At 40.8% G+C, this 17,071-nt stretch overlaps 1 non-coding gene and 1 pseudogene across 1 annotated transcript; one reads left to right on the plus strand and one right to left on the minus strand.

Annotated features, from left to right (window-relative positions):
• The first annotated feature begins 3,165 nt into the window (after positions 1 to 3,165).
• LOC121483517 lies at positions 3,166 to 3,655 on the plus strand (annotated as a pseudogene).
• A 10,008-nt stretch (positions 3,656 to 13,663) lies between these two features.
• LOC121483676 lies at positions 13,664 to 13,767 on the minus strand. The gene has a single exon (XR_005985799.1). It is a non-coding gene; the product is annotated as a U6 spliceosomal RNA (small nuclear RNA).
• Between the last annotated feature and the right edge of the window lie 3,304 nt (positions 13,768 to 17,071).

Consider the following 17,071-nt stretch of genomic DNA (forward strand, 5'->3'; position numbering starts at 1 on the left):
CATGAATAAATAAATACATTTTTTTAAAGGAAAGTGTTGAATCATGATACTGTACACCTGAAACTAATATAACACTGTTAACTGGAATTAAAATAAAAACTTACAAAAAAAGAAAATATGGTATCTAAATGTTTATGTATGTGTGTTTATATATAATTTATATGTTATTATGTATTATGTGTCTTGTATATATATTATATTTATATAGATACATGTATTCATATAATATACATAATGCATATAATATACATACATGTGTATATATAATCCCATGCACATAGTATATACATGCTTATATAATATGTATGGCCCAGTATTATTCAACAATAAAAAAGAATGAAATCTTGCCATTTATGACAATGTGGATAGAACTTGAGGACATTTTACTAAGTGAAATAAGTCAGGCGGAAGAAGATAAATACCCTATGACCTCTTTTATATATTGAATCTTTTAAAAAAAAAAATGAGCTCAGGGGTATAGAAGACTGGTGGTTGCCTGAGGTGGAGAGTTGGTGAGTGAAGGAGGTCAAAAGGTATAAATTTCCAGTTATAAAATATGTCATGAGGATGTTGTATACAGTGTAGTGACTATAATTAACAATACTATATTACATATTGGAAAGTAGCTAGGAGAGGGGCACCTGGGTGCACCTGGCTCAGTCACTTAAGCAACTGCCGTCAGCTCAGGTCGTGATCCCAGGTTCCTCTGATTGAGCCTCACATTGGGGTCCCTGCTCAACGAAGAGTCTGCTTCTTCCTCTCCCTCAGCCCCTCCCCACTCACTCATGCTCTCTCCCTCAGATAAATAGATCAGATCTTTAAAAAAAAAAAAAAAAGAAAGAAAGTAGCTGGAAGAATAAATCTTGAAAGTTCTCATGAGAAAAAAATTTGCACCATGTGTGGTGATGGATAGTAACTGGATTTATTGTGATTATTTTGCACTATATACAAATATGAAGGCATTACACTTGAAATTATTATAGCATCAATTTTTTTAAAAAGGATAGTTCCATGAAAAGTGTGCACCATACGCTCAAGGGTTGCCATTCATATCAGCCTATATTATGGATCTTCCCTGAATGTTTATACGCTTGGTATAGGGGAAAATGATGTCTCATTTAATTAGATTTATTCCATGAATAGTTCTTTGTCCTGCATGCTCAAGTATTGCCATTCAGGGCAGCCCAGGTGGCTCAGTGGTTTAGCACCGCCTTCAGCCCAGGGCATGATCTTGGAGTCCCGGAATCAAGTCCCACGTCGGGCTCCCTGCATGGAGCCCACTTCTCCCTCTGCCTGTGTCTCTGCCTCTCTCTCTCTATCTATCTATCTCTCATGAATAAATAAATGAAATTTTTTTTAAAATATTGCCATTCATACAACAGTCTGGTGGTATGGTTATTTCTGGACTTCTAATATGGTAAACATGGATGTAACTAAGGGCATCATAAAAATGAAATATTCCTTGAACTTCAGGTACACTGCACAACTCACAGGATGCCATTCATATACTATTATGTGTGTATGTGTAATTCTGATCTCCTGAGGTTCATATAGGGGTAAGAGATTACTGAATGAAAGTAGATTTATTCAGGGGCACCTGGTTGGCTCAGTTGGTTAAGCATCTGCCTTCAGCTCAGGAGTCCCACATTGGGCTCCCTGCTCTATGGGGAGTCTACTTCTCCCTCTCCCTCTGCTCCTCCCCCCAGCTTGTGCTGTCTTTCTCAAATAAATAAATAAAATCTTTTTTAAAGGAAGTAGATATATTTGATGCATATATGCATACACTGCACAAATGAATGGATTTCATTGACTATTTGGTCTAGTCTTTGACGTTTTCTAGACTCCTCTATTCTTTTTTTTTAAGATTTTATTTATTTATTTATTTATTCATGAGAGACACACAGAGAGAGAGAGAGAGAGGCAGAGACACAGGCAGAGGGAGAAGCAGGCTCCATGGAGGGAGCCTGATGTGGTTACTCGATCCCAGGTCTCCAGGATCAGGCCCTGGGCTGAAGGCGGCGCTAAACCGCTGAGCCACCTGGGCTGCCCCTAGACGCCTCTCTTCTTAAAGTTGCAAGTAATGCCCACATGAAAGAAGGCTTATTCCATGCATACTTCGGTGCACTGCACACCTGAAGTAGTGCCATTCACTGTCTTACCTACTCCGTGGATATTTATGGGCTCCTCACTTCTTACCGTGGAGGTATGTAATGGCCACAATAAACTAGACTGATTCTCTCTGCTGTTTACTGCACTCCAAACCCATTTAGTACCCTTCATATCCCAGTCTGCACCATGGATCTTTCTGTCCATGCTAATGGAGAGGTATATCTGGGACACACAGAAGTAGATGGAGTTTGTTTACATGCACTGCATAGTCAAGTTATGTGATTCACATCCTAGTCTTTGCCATGGAGTTTTTGGATTCCTGACGTGGTCAATGTGGAAAAAGTGATGGTCACATGAATGTAGACTGGGTCCATGTGGAGCTGTGTGCTCTGCACACTCAAGGGTGCTATTGACATCTCATTTTATGACACGGATCTTTCTGTATCCTCATTGCACAATTGGGAAAGCAAGTGATGGCATGTGAAAGTCAGTTTTTTCCATTTATGCTTGGGTATGCATGAGAAGCAGTTGGTTGAGCTAAGACTTAGAAGCAAAGAAACTAAAAAAAAAAAAAAAACTAAAAAAATAAAAAAATAAAAAAAATTTAAAAAAAGAAGCAAAGAAACTGAACAGGATCATCCTCAGAGGGCCAAGGTCACCAAACTCCACCAGTCTACTTCCATTTGTTATCTTCTCAGGAAAATCAGAAATCTTTTTTGTCTTTTTAACAGTTTTCCACTCCCTTGAAAACATTCCCACTATTTTGGTTTTAATCTGAGGCAAAAATACAATTTCTTAAGCACTTGCCATGTTTGGACACACTACTAAGCCCTTTACATAGTTTATCTCATTTATTCATTTCCATGGTCTCCCAAGTCAGATATTAGTCATATCTCATTTTTTAAAATGAGAAAATTGAGCTTTTTTTCACCCTCTCCACCCCCTTCTCAACACTGCTCTGGCTGCACCTGTCTTGGTCTCAGCTCTGGGCTCCTGCTATGCAAGCACCACCATCCTCTTTCTCCAGCCACCATCACAATCATCTCCTGGGACCTCAACAGCTAGGATGAGGTGTTATCCAACATCTACAAGATCTGGGAGATTACATATGGGCTGTGCCTGGAGGTGGGGGAGAGGATGGTCAGGAGAACAGAGGGTAACGCCGATGCCTCACTCATTGGTGAAATGCCTCCACAGAAGGCCCTGAGGGTGAAGGTTACAGAAAGTACAGTCAGCAGTGGTATAGATACTGTCCTGAACCATCACCTGCAGAAACCAGCTGCACAACAGAAGCCTACAAGAAAGTATGTCAAAGATTACACGAGATCAATCAAAGACAAACTTGAAGAACAGAGGCCAGAAAGAGTAAAACCCTTCATGACCCGGGCTACAGAACAAACCAAGCACATCCTCACTAATTGCAAAAACCTTTATTGATGAAAACATGAACCCAGATGGCAGGGCTGCTCTGCTGGACTATTCTGAGGGTGGTGAGACCCCATATAGGATTTTCTTTAAAGATGGTTTAGAAATGGAAAAATGTTAATGAATTTGGATGTATCACCTGTTGTCATAACTGGCTGCTGTTCCTCATCCATATAACACCAGGACTTTGATGAATGGGACTGAGGTCATCTTGGGCTCTTCATTTATTTTAACATTGATTTATTTGGAGTGGAGGCATTTAAAAAAAAAAAGAAAAAAGAAACATGTCAAGTATGTTGTCTACAAATAAAATACATTTAAACTAAAAAAAATGAGGGGACACCTGGGTGGCTGAGTCTTTTGAACAGCTAACTCTTTTTCTCTGCTCAGGTCATGATTTTGGAGTCGTGTGGTCAAGCCCCACATCGGGCTCTGTGATTAATGGGGAATCTGCTTGATATTCTCTCTCTCTCTCTCTCTCTCTCTCTCTCTCTCTCTCTCTCTCTCCTCTCTCCTCTCTCCCTCCCTCCCCTCCCTCTGCCCTTCCCCCTGATCACGCACTCTTTCCCTCCCTCCCTCTCTCCAATGGGTAAATGGGTCTTCAAGGGAGAAAAATAGACTAAACAAACAAGGAAACTGAGGCACTTAAATGGCTTTTAATAAAGCCAAGATTTAAATTTAGGCCAATCTGAAACCAGAACTCAAAGTACATGATCTTGTTAATACGTCTTTAAACTGTGTTGTCGTTCTACTAATGGTCTTTTGAGCAGAAAAATTTAGCTGCTTCATAAATATTACATTTTGGAAAAATGGAAAGTTCATTGAAGGAAAATGTGAGCCAGAAGATCTCAGACTGTCATGTGTATAAAGTGTTGTATTAATTAATGTGCTCCAGTGGCTGAGATTCCATTCTTTTCAAAAGAGATTAAATTTTAAGATTTAAAAAATTATGATTGTAGCCTGCACTTGGATCTTTGCCTAATATGACAGTCAAGTGTGACTGAAGCATAAAGGGTTTACGCACCCCTCTCAGAGGGAGCTCAGTTCACCTTGTGAAAAGTGAGTTACTGCAGAGGTAAAAAGAATGTGTCTAGAGGAAGCTATTGTAGCCATGTCTTCTTCCTGCTGGGCCTGAGCCTTCATGCAGATCCTGAGACCATATATCAAGACTTTTCTAAAAGCAGCATTATAGGGATGCCTGAGTGGCTCAGAGGTTGAGCGTCTGCCTTTTGCTCAGGGCGTGATCCTGGGATCCAGGATCGAATCTCATGTCGGGCTCCCTGCATGGAGCCTGCTTCTCCTTCTGCCTGTGTCTCTTCCTCTCTTTGTGTGTCTCTTGTGAATAAATAAATAAATAAAATCTTTTTTAAAAAAGCACCATTATATGAATTAATAAGTAAATCATTGAAAAGTGAAATTAAACTGAAATTCCTAGGAAAAGAAAATGAATACTCTAGGACACAATGTAGCTAAATTAGGCCAACATAATTAAGTTCTAGCTTTTAGATCACTCTAGTTTGTCTATCGATGTAGTATTGAATTGCTAACAAATTAGGGATACCTGGTCTTCACCCACAAGCTTCTGTTTATAAACACCAGATATTTCTGATACCACCACTTTTGCTGGGGAGGTTTAATTTTGCCTTGCAGTTCAATAGGATTGGAGTAGTTGGAATATATTCTCAGAGCTGAAGTATTCCTGAACTTCTAGAACAACCAGTAACAAGTACACTTATCTTAAAAGTGAAGTTCAGTGGTGAGCAATTCTATGAATAGTGAATGCCTTTTAACCTACACAATACCACCCTTGACTGATTTTCGTTTTTGGAGTGTCTAGGTTCAGTTCAAAGGATTTCAGCATGAAGTACACAAATAGCAACTTTTTGTATTAATTTATTTTCACCGTGTTTCCCCATTCCTGTGTATATGTGTGTGTACAAACACCAACAATCAATCTTCTTTTAATATAGAAATATAAATAATACCCACAAAAGAAGAGCTATTCTACTTTCCTTAGATGTTTAACTTATTGTTCAAATAAAAGTGTTAACAACTCCATCAAAGTCTAGCTGCCTCAAACCTAAAGATGTCTCCTGAACCTTGGATTTTTTTTTTTTTTCATTTACTCTGTTCCTGAGTCTCTGCTGTGACTTAGTATGGAAACATACACCTTGTTTGGTTTGCAATTTAAAAGAGACAGCTTCTGTCATGATTCCTTTAGAGTTTATGTTAATAATGCATCTTTTGGATTTCTGCTTCTAGCCAAGATGGAGTAACAGGGTCTGGATTTACAGGAACAAAGTTATGAAACAACAGTTTTCAAAACGTTGGATGTTAGGCAATGAAGGACAATCATCCCCAAAAAACAGGAAACATTCTATGTAAGCTTTATGATTGCCCCAGAATATTGAATCCAATAACATATAAAAAGGATACATCATGATCAAGTTGGGTTCACTCAGGAATACAAGGCTGGTTTAACATTTAAAAGTAAAGTGGCATCTGGGTGGCTCAGTGGTTGAGTGCCTGCCTTTGGCTCAGGTCGTGGCTCCAGGGTCCTGGGATCAAGTCTCTCATCAGGCTTCCTGCAGGGAGCCTACTTCTCCCTCTGTCTCTCCCTCTGCCTCTTTCTACATGTCTCTCACAAATAAATAAATAAAATCTTAAAAAAAGAAGTAATCCATAAAGGGGCACCTGAGTGGCTCCGTCGGTTAAGTGTCTGACTTCAGCTCAGGTCATGATCTCAGGGTCCTGGGACAGAGCCCCAAATAGGGCTCCGTGCTCAGTCAGGGAGTGCTTCTCCTTCTCCCCCTACCCCTCACCCTCCACTCCCTACTCCCACTCCCTCTGCCCATCACACCCCACTCATGCACATGTGCACTTTCTCTTTCAAATAAAATATTTTTAAAAGAGTAATCAGTAGGGGATCCCTGGGTGGCTCAGTGGTTTAGTGCCTGCCTTTGGCCTGGGGAGTGATCCTGGAGTCCCAGGAACGAGTCCTGCATCGGGCTCCCTGCATGGAGTCTGCTTCTCCTTCTGCCCCCCCCCTCTCTCTCATGAGTAAATAAATAAAATCTTTTAAAAAAATAATCAGTAAAGACTCAACAAACTAGGAATAGAAGGGAACACTCACAACCTCATAAAAGACATCTATGAAAAAATTGCAACTAACCTTATACAAAATGATGACAGACTAAATGCTTTCTCTCTAACATCAGGAATAAGGCAACGATAGATCCTCTTATCAGTTCTGTTCAAAATTGTACTTGAGGTTGTAACCAGTGCAAGAAAACAAGAGAAACAAAAGGAATTGGAAGGGAAGAATAAAACTGTCTTTATTCACAAATAATATACTTTTTTTTGTAAAAAATATCCTCTGGAATTGCACAAAAGGTACTATAATAAGAGGGTTTAGAAAGCTGCAGAGTCCAATATGCAAGAAATTACATTTCTATATGATAACAATGAAAACTTGGAAATTAAAATTATAAAAATATCATGTATAGGGACACAAGAAATATAAAATAACTATGAAAGAATCAGACAAATATATGTTATACTTGTAGACTGAAATCAGAAAAAACACTGCGTAGGAGCACCAGGGTGGCTCAGTTGGTTAAGCATTCCGCTCAGGTCATGATCCCAGGATCCTAGGATCCAGTCACATGTGAGGCTCCCTGCTCAGTGGGGAGCCTACTTCTCCCTCTGCCTGCTGCTCCCCCTGCTTGCGCGTGCTCTCTCATTCTCTCGCTGTCAAATAAATAAAATCTTTTTTAAAAAGGAAAAAGGAAAAGTTAACAACTTACCAAATAAACATATGCCAGCCCTATGATTCAATTGTTCCTCTTCTACTTACTTGCCCAATGAAAGAAAAATAAAAGCTTATATCCAAACAAAGACTTTTTTAAATTTTGTATTTATTTATAAGAAACACAGAGAGAGAATCACAGATATAAGCAGAGAGAGAAGCAGGCTTCCCGCCGGGAGCCCGATGAGGGACTCGATCCCAGGACCCTAGGACCACGCCCTGAACCAAAGGCAGACGCTTAACCACTTAGCCACCCAGGTACCCTCCACACAATGACTTGTATGCAAATGTCCATAGCCGCTTTACCTGTAATTATCAAATACTAGAAATATTCCAAATGTGCATCAATGAATGAACTTAAACAATTATGATGTATCATGAGGTGGAATACTATTAATAAGAAAAGCAGGGCATCTGGCTGACTCAGTGGATAGAACATGCAACTCTTGATCTCGGGCTTGAGTTCTAGCCCCATGTTGAGTGTGGACATGACTTAAAAATAAAATCTTTTGGGCAGCCCAGGTGGCTCAGCAGTTTAGCACTGCCTTTGGCCCAGGGCGTGATCCTGGAGACCTGGGATCGAGTCCCACGTCGGGCTCCCTGCATGGAGCCTGCTTCTCCCTCTGCCATTCTCTCTCTCTCTCTCTCTCTCTCTCTCTCATGAATAAAAATAAATTAAAAAAATAAAAAATAAAATCTTTTTTTAAGGTTTTATTTATTTGAGAGAGAGAGAGAGAGCAGGAGCAGAGGGAGAGGGAGAAGCAGTTTTCCTGATGAACAGGGAGCCCGATGCAGGACTCGATCTCAGGAACCTGAGATCACTACCTGAGCGGAAAGCAGATGCTTAACCAACTGAGCCACCCAAGCGCCCCCAAAATAAAATCTTAAAAAAATAAACCAATAAAGAAGAATGGGCTAGTGGTACATACAGCAACAAGGATGAATCTCAAAATACTTTTTCTGTATTAAAAAAGCCAAACGGAAATGAGTATTCCTGCATGATTCCACTTAGATAATATATAAAACTCTGAAACACACAAACTGATCAAGAGCAACAAAAAAAAAACATACCAGTGGTTGCTTGGGTAAAGGGGATGAAAAGTACAGGAGGGATGTGAAGAAGCTTTTGGGAGTGAAATATTCTTTATCTAGATCGTGGTGATGTGTATATATCTATCAAAAGTCATCAGATTGTACACTTTACATGTGTGAAGTTCACTGTTAATTACAGCTCAGTAAAACTACTTAATTATTTTTTCTTCTGTAGCAAATTAGCTTGCTGTATCTTTTTACAAAGATTTATTTATTTGAGAGAGAGAGAGAGCACAAGCAAGGGGAGGAACAGAGGGAGAGGGAGATAAGCAGACTCGACTCAGGCTTGATCCAAGGACCCTGAGATCATGATCTGAGTTGAAACCACAAGTCAGATGCCCAACTGACTGAGCCACCAAGGCACCCCTTGCTTGCTGTATTCTAAAAGATAGATGATCACTGTTACATTTGGTGCTTTGGTATCACACTACAAAAGACTTAGAAGTATTGAACAGAATGAGAAACATGGTCAAAGGGCAGCTGCCTTGTGGGTTAAAAGAATGTAAAAATAACTTCAGTCATCTGAGAGGTTAGTACAGAAAGGGGAAGCAATTTTAGAGATGCTAATTATTCCTCATTTCATAAATTATTTCTACATGTATTTTGTTCCTGACCTGTTTTGTTCCTTGATGTTAAAGTTATTTTAAACTTAAAATTTAAAAGACAAACAAACACACACATTTCATTGAGGGAAGAGATTGCAATCACTGTGACCAGTTACTATCAGATACTGTGGCATGGTTTGTAATATAAATTGGGGTGAGAGAAGGCAAAAAAATTTTAAGGTAATAAGACAAGGGTATTACTTTTCAATAAATAAAAGTCAAACACGTATTAGAGAGGAAAATGGATTTCTCTTTCTTTTATAGACAGAACTATGGAAGAAAATTTTTGTGAAGACAAGATGTATTTGACTTTAAATTCTTTTTTTTAGATTTTATTTATTTATTCATGAGAGACACAGAGAAAGAGAGAGAGGCAGAGACACAGGCAGAGGGAGAAGCAGGCTCCATGCAGGGAGCCCAACGCAGGACTCGATCCCGAGGCTCCAGGATCAGGCCCTGGACTGAAGGTGGCGCTAAACCACTGAGCCCCCCGGGGTTCCCCCGACTTTAAATTCTTTAGATGATCAGGGGCACCTAGGAGGCTCAGTCAGTTAAGTGTCTGACTCCTGATTTCAGCTCAGGTCATGATTTCAGGTAATAAGATGGAGCCCCTTAATGGATTCTGGGCTGGGCAAGGAGCCTGCTTAAGATTAAGATTAAGATTCTCCTTCTCTCCCTCTGCTCCTCCCCCTAGCCATCGAAAAGAATGAAATCTTGCCAGTTGCAATGATGTGGATGGAGCTAGAGAGTATTATGCTAAGCAAAATAAGTCAGAGAAAGACAAATACCTTATGATTTCACTCATAGGTGGAATTTAAGAAACAAAACAAATGAGTGAAGGGGGAAAAAAAGAGGCAAACCAAGAAACAGACTAGAGGGGACGGGGTTGGGGAGATGGGTGAAACAGATGATGAGGATTACGGAGTGCCCTTGTCGTGATGAGCACCAGGTGTTTTATGGAAGTGTCGCATCACTATATTGTACCTCTGAAACTGATGTTACACTGTATGTTAACTAACTGGAATTTAAAAACTTTTTTAAAAGGTAAAAAGGGGACGCCTAGGTGGCTCAGTGGTTGAGCGTCTGCCTTTAGCTCAGGTCATGATCCCAGGGTCCTGGAATCGAGTCCCACATCGAGCTCCTTGCAGGGAGCCTGCTTCTCCTTCTGCCTATGTCTCTGTGTCTCTCATGATTAAATAAATAAAATGTTTTTAAAAATAAAATAAAAAGGTAAAGAGAATTCTATAGAAGATAGGAATAGAAGATACAGAGGCTTCAAAACCCCTAGACTCAACATAGAGTGCCCAAGGAAGTTACCCCTCCCTGAAAGCTGAAATCCAGATCTTTTGGAGAAGTCAGGGTCATGACTAACTGGATGACAGAGAAGTCATTGTGGTGTCACAGCAGCAGAATTTGCTGGAAATCCACTGATAACTTGCTGGAGAAAATCTGTTCCTCTAGGGTTCCTGGGAAGCTGTTCACAGGGAGGTGTGTCACAAGAGGCGCGCTGCTATAAAACCACTCAAGATGGGTGCCAAGGGAAGCTTCTGGATGATGGATGCTGCCAGCTTCGGTGCCCTGTGGGACCTGTGTGCTGAAGAAGTGGCACTAGTAAAGCCCAGCATCTAAATGAGCCTGCTGAGCAAGCATATCAGACCATGATGTGAAATCCTTTCCTCCTGCAATGGCTCTTCAAACACCTCTTACAAAGTTTGACACTGCAGCTAGCAGAGACAATTTAAAGGGTTCTGACCCATTTTCCCACTGCAGGTGAAAAAGGGTAAATTTGAACCTGAGAGTCAAGGAAGCAATAACTGGCACAGGAATTGCACAAAATGATGAAGGCCTGGGAGGTGACCGTATAGCACAGCTCACATGTGCCCACAAGGTTCTGAGAAACAAAGGAGCTGAGTGCTGGTCCTCCTCAGCCCTCCAGCCATGGGGTTTTGGATCAGCTACTATCTCTCTGCAGATACAGTTTAATATATGCTTTGTGTCCTACTTGTATTCCCTTCAGAAAACTATGGTGGGGCACCTGGGTGGCTCAGTCTGCTAAACATCCGACTCTTGGTTTTGACCCAGGTCGTGATCTCAGGGTCATGAGATCGAGCTCCTACTCTGGCTCCACATTCAGCATTGAGTCTACTTGAGATTCTCTCTCCCTCTCCCTCTGCCCCTCCCACTAATGTGTGCTCTCTCTAAAAGAAATCAATCTTTTTTAAAAGAAAGAAAGAAAACAATGGTGTCTCAGGCAGGAAGGAATATCCTCATCTTCCATGTTCTTCAGCTCTCACTGGCTGTATTTATAATGTGGCTTACTAGGGGCCGACAAGGGTTTACCAAAAAGTGATGGCTTGAGCAGACTAGCAGTATTGTCATTTACCCGGCTTACCCTTCCCCAGCAGGCAACCAAAAAGAAAAGAAAGGGAAATGTCAGAAACATTTATTAAGTATTCTTTACCACATAAGCATTTGTATAAACTCTATACCTATACGGATATATTTTATACACGTACATTTTACAGCAGAGGCATCTGAAAATTAGTAACTTGTCCATGTGGCAGAGCTGTGACTCCTACCTTCTGATTCCAGTTCCAGAGTTCAGTTCACTAATCCACGTGGAATACTGGCTCCCCATAAAAATCGCCAAGACAATTTGTTGATAAGACAAAGCTGAGTTTATTCTTACTGCAGTAAAAGAGAGCAACCTTGACAGAATTTTGGGTGGGGAGGAGAAACCAAGCTGTTATGAGATATTCGAGTCTAGCTTCAGGAAGGCCTTTCAGGGGAGAGTCTTAGGATTAGGTAAGGATGGTGATGTAATAATTTAGGATGGGTGACTATGAGGTGAGGATTTTTAAGGCAAAGAATTCAGAGTCTGGAGGAATAATGTATCGTTCAGGAAGTTCCCAGAATGAGCAATAAAGTTATTTGCAACTATTATCTTATTGAGCAAGAGCCTAGCTGAGACAGCAAGTTAAGGTGAAGACAGCAAAGTATGAAGTAATAAAGTCACATTAATGAGGTAACAGTAAGCTCTGTCGCTGTATATGGTTTGGGTTGTCATCCATAAAGGTTTCTCTTTTCTCCGTCTCAATGCTCAAATTTAAGCATGATGTATGACAAGTTATTCTGTTAGTGGAATGATCATTAACCAATTTCAATATTAAGACCACTCAGCATAATGACTAACTCTTACGTAGTCCTTTCTATGTGCTCTTTATATCCTACTCATTGAAATCATTGTGACTCTATGAAGTAGGTAGTATTTTCATCCACATTGTATAGACGGCAAAGTGATGCACAGAGAGGTCAAGTAACTTACTCCAGTTTACAATGCATGAGGCAATTGAGCTGGAATTTGAATCCAGGCAGTCTAACTCCAAAGTCCTTTTGAGGACCTAATTAGTATACTAATTATTCCATGTTAGGGGTTTACGGTTACTGCTCCTTCAATTCATCTGTAATTCAAATCATTCAGATCAGAGAGGTGATTCAGATTAATCTATTGCCCAAGGTCATCTAGTTAATAAGTTATGGCCTTCAAACTAAGTTTGCAGACTTCCTCACCTGAGTAATTATTTTCCCCATCACCTCCCTCCAATTTGTCCTCCCACAGCTACCTCTTGATCTCCAAAGAACAATGAACACAGATGCCTGGGTGCCTCAGCGGTTGAACGTCTGCCTTTAGGCTCAGGTCGTGATCCCGGGGTCCTGGGATCCAGTCCCACACTGGGCTCCCCGCAGGGAGCCTGCTTCTCCCTCTGCCTGTGTCTCTGCCTCTCTCTCTGTCTCTTATGAATAAATAAATAAAATCTTAAAAAAAATAAAAAAGAACAATTAACAAATCCATTAAATATTGTCCGACAAAGACAAAATACACCCAAGAAAGCGAATTCTGTATTGTTAGGGATCTCTGCAAGTTAGAGCACGGATTGAATTCTGATTGCTTCTGTAAAATAGAATAAGAAAAAAAAAGAATTTTCATGTTCTCATGGCTTTGGAATAGCTTCACTAAATGACTTTCGTTAAAAGGAGTGAGTGAAAGTAACAATCTTTGTCTTAGAACAAATATTTAACTTTTATAATAGAAATGTAAACAGAGCAATGATTTCTGATTTCTCAATATGTTCTCTTGCTGAAGGACATTTAACTAGTTGTGACCTATAGTTAGGATAAGTGTAGTGCAAACTTAAAATTCCCAACAGTAAGGACACACAAATAGGAAAGGTAAGCCTTGAGTGAAATCTTATTTGGCAAAGAGCACGGCACCAGTGAATTTCTAATGCTAAAGATTTTTTTGCCATTAACTCGGGAACTAAAGCTTTATGGAAGTCACTAGGGCTGACCTTCTCCTATCCTTTAACAGGATAAAACTCTTGTCTCTTTTAGTTGATGGGCCCTTTCTTCGGACTCTAGAGTTGATGGACAAGTTGCTAGATAGTCTGAGCGCCGGGGGAAAACCAATAGGCGTGCAACTTACAGACCATTGCCAATAAAAATGTAACCTTTCTTTGTTGTGCATTTCACAAGCAGATTACATAACCTTTTGGGGATATGTCATCACCACCAATAGCATTTTTTTAATTTAAGTTCTTATTTTAATTCCAGTTAGGGAACGTACAAAAATATGGAACTTTTTGCAAATTTGCCTGTCATCCTTACATGGGTGCCATGCTCATCTCTATATCGTTCCAATTTTAGTTTATGTGCTGCTGAAGGGAGCATGACAGCAAGCATATTTAAATAACAGATGCTAGGGCACCTGTGTGGGTTAGTTGGTTAAGCATCTGCCTTTGGCTCAGGTCATGATCCCAGAATCCTGGAATCGAGCCCCACATTGCGCTCCCTGCTCAATGGGGAGCCTGCTTCTCCCTCTCCCTCTGTCTGATGCTACCCTTTGCTTGTGCTTACTCTCTCTCTCTCTCTCTCTCGATCTCTCTCTTTCTCTCCTCTCCCCTATCAAATGAATAAATAAAATCTTAAAAAAAAAAAACATGTTAACTGTGCAAGGCTTTTTGGTAAGTGTACTTTGATTTGGGCTTTGTTTCTTCCCTTCTTTCCTCATGGCAAATGGGGGTGGGGGTAATGAGAGAGAGAGAGGCAGGGGTAACAGGAATGTTCTAGTGGGCCCACTTGGAGAAAGGCACGCAGGTGCTTCCTGTTCGTTCCCCCAGCCCAACACACACACCCACATTGTAGAAAGAGCCCCATGTGGATGAAAGAAGCTCTTTATGTTGCCTTAAAAATGACAGTAGGGATCCCTGGGTGGTGCAGCGGTTTGGCGCCTGCCTTTGGCCCAGGGCGCGATCCTGGAGACCCAGGATCGAATCCCACGTCGGGCTCCTGGTGCATGGAGCCTGCTTCTCCCTCTGCCTGTGTCTCTGCCTCTCTCTCTCTCTCTCTCTGTATGACTATCATAAATAAATAAAAATTTAAAAAAAAATGACACAGTAATTATGTGTTTCTCAGTTGCCTCTCCCTAGATTTACATGCCCAAAGCCATGCAAAATTTCCACTCCTTAAGCCACCCTCTTCATCCCCTAATCTCTTGATATCATTTCCTTGTGAATCAACCACTGTGGAGGCTGTCACCTGGTTTCTAATATAGCTCGCCTTTAAACCAAATTAAAAAAAAAAAACAGTACACTGGAGAAAAACTGCACATCAATGAGCAAGTGAATATTTGCTAAGAGACTGTGATGAGCCCACAGCTTTCCCTGATTCCAAGTAGATCCTATACAGGAAGTGCCCTCCCAAGCAGGAGACTCTCACCCTGTTCTTTACTGAAGAGGGACTCTCCCGTGTGGGACAGCCACCTCAGCCTTGACACTTTGCCCATCCCTCTGAAATGCAACAAATCAGTATTTTGTCCCCACTTTAAAGAGTGAAACATCTGGAACTGGGAGGCCAAAGATAAATCCTTAAGTTCTGGTTTAGTGGCTTAGAAGATACCACTTCTCTAAGTTGATAGCTCTTGTTCATGATTAATCTCTCCCATTTTTAAAAAAGATTTTATTTATTTATTCATGAGAGACCCAGAAACATAGGCAGAGGGACAAGCAGGCTCCCTGTGGGGAGCGTGATGTGGGACTCGATCCCAGGACTCTGGGATCACGACCTGAGCCAAAGGCACATGCTCAACCGCTGAGCCACCCAGGTGCTCAGAATTTGTATTTCAAGTCAAATTGCATTCTCCGTTTCTTTTCCTACCTGAACCTAAAGAGCAGATCTTGTGTGCGTGTGTCTGTGTGCGTGTCACGGGTATACACCTCAAAAACGTGTTAACTCACACCATTTGTCAGTGAAGAGTGATGAGAAACGTTTCAGCAAGGGTTCTTGGGAGCATTAGGAGTTTCTCATGAAGCATGTGGAGCATGGAGTACTGCGGTGACATATTTTCCCCCTAGGAATGTGATCCCATTGGTGGATAAAGGACTCCACAAAAGAGCAAAAGCACTGATGCCGACATAGGGCCAGCAAATACATCTTAGAAATTTTAAATGGGGGAGGGGAGATCAAGGGTTTGAGCAATTGGGAGTCCTCTTTGCTTCCAGGCTCAACACAGACACAAAACCAACTTAACAGGTTTTCCTTGAGGCAAAACTAGACATACCGTCAGCTTGAGATTATAAAGCCACATTCATCCTCTCCAGATACCAGCGTTCCAGCTCCTCTGGCTCACCTTGGGACCATCCTGTGTAATCCCAGGAGTGGCCGTTGCCCTGACATTCTATGGTAGACCAAATACTGGTCGTCCTCAAATGTCCATGTCCTGACCTCTGGGGTCTTCACATAGGTATCCATACATGGCAAAAAGGAATTGGGGTTGGGGGTTGAATTAAGACTGCTAATCAGTTGACATCCTAATAGGGAAATTCTCCTAGATAATCTGGTGGGCTCAGTGTAATCAAGAGAGTCATTAAAAAATGGGAAAAAAGACTGTCAGAATGATGCCATGTAAGAAAGATTGGACTAGCCTTGCCCACCTTGAAAATGGCCTGAGTCAAGGAATGCCAGGGGCCTCTGCGAGCTGGAAAGAGCAAGAACACAGATTCTCCCCTGTGGAGCCCCGAGGAGAAATACAGCCTTGACAGCAGCTTGATTTAAGCTCAGTGAGATCCGTTTTGTACTTCTGACCTCAGAACCGTAAGGTAATAAATGTGTGTGGCTTTAAGCCACTAGGTTTGTGGTGATTTGTTACAGCAGCCATAGGGAATTAAAACAGGGCCCATGTGACTTCTTAGCAATATTTTTCACGTATTTTTTTTTACTTTATTAAAGTATTGGATTTATTATTGGATTGGATTTTTTACTCAAAAACGAGGTTTTCTGTCCTTCCTCACCAATCCTATCTAAGGTTATAATGTAATATGCATTCTTCCCCAGGTTTTTTTTTTTTTTTTTTTTTTTTTTTTCCCCAGGTTTTTTAATGAAAACTTTCACTTTGCAACTTAATCTCTTTCGCTTAAAATTCTATGGATGTTTTTCCAGGTCCGTTCAGATGTAACTTAATATAAAAGTTAAATGTTTATTCTTTTGATCAGAGCAATATAAAGAAAATTTACAGAAAAGGATAAACTTGGGGCGGCCCAGGTGGCTCAGCGGTTTAGCGCCACCTTCGGTCCAAGGCCTGACCCTGGAGACCCCGGATCGAGTCCCACGTCAGTCTCCCTGCATGGAGCCTTCTCCCTCTGCCTGTGTCTCTGCCTCTCTCTCTCTCTCTGTGTCTCTCATGAATAAATAAATAAAATCTTTAAAAATAAAAAACAAAGGATAAACTTGAGCCAAGAAACATAAAGAAAAAAATATTAACCCATGATTCTACAATCTGTGTAAAGTCTGCTGATAATTGTAAAATATCATTAATAGATATTAATAGGGAGAAAATCCATACTGTGTGGATTAGTTCAAGATATTAAGTAAGAGCCTCCCTCTTTTCCTTCGTGAATATTTGTTCAAAGGCAACTACTACTCAAGGCTTCTTGTGTTTTCTTTTAGATTTTGGATATATGTGCGTGTTTGGGTATGT

This window comes from Vulpes lagopus, chromosome X (assembly GCF_018345385.1).
Source record: "Vulpes lagopus strain Blue_001 chromosome X, ASM1834538v1, whole genome shotgun sequence".
NCBI classification, from domain to species: domain Eukaryota; kingdom Metazoa; phylum Chordata; class Mammalia; order Carnivora; family Canidae; genus Vulpes; species Vulpes lagopus.